This window comes from Palaemon carinicauda, chromosome 13, assembly GCF_036898095.1.
Source record: "Palaemon carinicauda isolate YSFRI2023 chromosome 13, ASM3689809v2, whole genome shotgun sequence".
NCBI lineage: Eukaryota > Metazoa > Arthropoda > Malacostraca > Decapoda > Palaemonidae > Palaemon > Palaemon carinicauda.
In genome coordinates this window covers 49,511,783-49,514,282 of record NC_090737.1, presented here as the reverse complement: position 1 = coordinate 49,514,282, position 2,500 = coordinate 49,511,783, and positions in this window count along the sequence as shown.

Genomic DNA, 2,500 nt, shown 5'->3' with positions numbered 1-2,500 from the left:
AGGGTGGGCTGTGGCACCCTAGCAGTACCAGCTGAACTCTGTTTTATACATACATATATATATATATATATATATATATATATATATATATATATATATATATATATACACACATATATATATATATATATAAATATATATATATATATATATATATATATATATATATATATATATATATATATATATATATATGTATATATATGTATATATATGTATACATATACATTTATATATATATATATATATATATATATATATATATATATATATATATATAAATATATATATATTATAATACATAATTTTCCTTGTATTTATAATAAATAAAATAACCCACAACGTATGAAAAATTAAATTTATTTAGCTTCTGAAGGGACCAACTCCCTTTCTCTTCAGAAAACATATGGTTACAAATTTTCAAAAAGAGATTCAGAAAGGTTCCTTAGACATTGAGTGTAGATGTCTTAGATTGAAAATTTGGTCAGTAAACCTTCCATCTTTTCGAAATCCTACTTGCTCATCTCTCGGATTTTCATCTTTCTCACTAGTCTTTTTAGAATGAGCAAACTATATATGCTCATGACAACTGATGTAAGCGTGGTGCCTCTCTAATTATTGCAATCTGTCAGATTTTTTTTTTTCCCATTTGCTAATTTCACCAACACGGCAAACTCCCAATCCTCAGATTTTGGCTCCTCGTGCCACATTCTAGAAAATAATCTTGTGCGAATTCAGGGAGTCACTTAATTTCCGGCCAAAAGCATCTGGCCAGTTATTGCATCGTAACCAGGGGCTTTCCATCTCTTGAGTTTTTTAATGATACTTTCGACTTCAAACACACTGAATTCATTCATGGTCACATCAAGGTCTCCCTCAGCTTCAAGTATATCAATCAAATCCTTCCCTTCATATCTCCTATTCATGACCTCATTAAAGTGTTCCATCTAACGTTGCCTTTCTTCAGCTTCTGTTGTTATAACAGATCAAGCTCTTCTTTTTGATGGGTTTATACTTCTTCTTTTTTGCCCCAATAGAGATTTCATTAATAATTCTATGAGCAAATCTTACGCCATAGCCACTCCCTGAATTCCTAGCGTTGTCAGCCTCATCTCCTTTACTGTCTAAATATTTTCTCAAGTCATTCATGGCTTTTCTTTTGACCTCACTATCAATACTTTAATACTTAGCATGATCGGCCTTATAAATATCACCACTTCCTCGGAAACAGTCAATAATATATTTCTATTTTTGTCTCCTTTTTATGGTATCCTAAGTATCATTTGATATCCATGATTTTCTCCATTTATCTGAACGTCCCAAAAACTTCATTACCAAGTGACTGATATATTTTCTTAATTTCACACCATTCTTCCTTAATTGTCTATTCTTCTTCTCTTAAAGTCTCTAAGACTGCATATCGATTCCTACATTCAATTGCAAAGATTTTTCTGTGCTCATCTTCTAGAATCTTGGTTCTATCAAACCTTAGTATTCTATCTACATTTCTGCTGGGTGCGCTAATTTTAATTTCAATGTGGCAATGGGGAACTGGGTATCACCAAGAATATCTGCCACTCTGTAGCTTCTTACATTTCTCAGATTCCTTCTTTTTTCGTTATTAATAGCTATTTGATCTCTTTGATTTTGCAGTTGTCATATGGTGAAGTCCATGTAAATATGTTGATGTCCTTATGCTGCAAAAGAGTACCTTCAATATCTTCATTGTTTGTTGAACAAAAACTTATAAAATGTTTTCCATTTGCAACTTTACCAACACCTTCAACACTCATCACACTCTCTATACCTTGATTATTCTTTCCAACTTCAGCAATGAGGTCACCAATCACAATTTTCATATCTCTCTTGGGGATCTCATCTATTATACTCTGCAGTTCTTCATGGTATTCATTTTTCCTTTCTTCAAGTGAATCGTTTGTTTGTCCATAGTAAACTATGATATTCATATTGCACTTCTTTGATTTGAACATTTTAAGTGATAATCTACTATTTACAATTCTTCATTCCGTTAATGCTTTTTCTGCTCTTGGTGTCATCATCATTCCTACGCCGCCTCTTCCATCTCCAGCTGTTCTTCCTAAGTAGATATATATATATTTCCTTGGTCTATGAATTCTTTACCAATCACCTTACAACATGTGTCAGCTAGGGCTAAGATATCCATACTTTATTTCATATATTCATTTTCCACTTGCTGTAACTTCCAAGTCTGCTTCATGGTTCTCTAATTCCAATTACCAATTATCAATTTCTCTTTAGTATTAATAAACTGAGAAGTTCTTAGCACCCCGCTACGCCCACGACTGGACACCATTCTGCCATTTTCTCTTTGCATAGACTGACTAAATCCATAAATAGAGTGCCTATCTAAGGCAAGAGACCGGTTTCGGTCCATAACGATTCCAATAACATCATTCACCAGGCATCATGAGTAGAAGCCAAGATGTCTTGTCTATCACCCTTAAGCCAATCCGTCAGC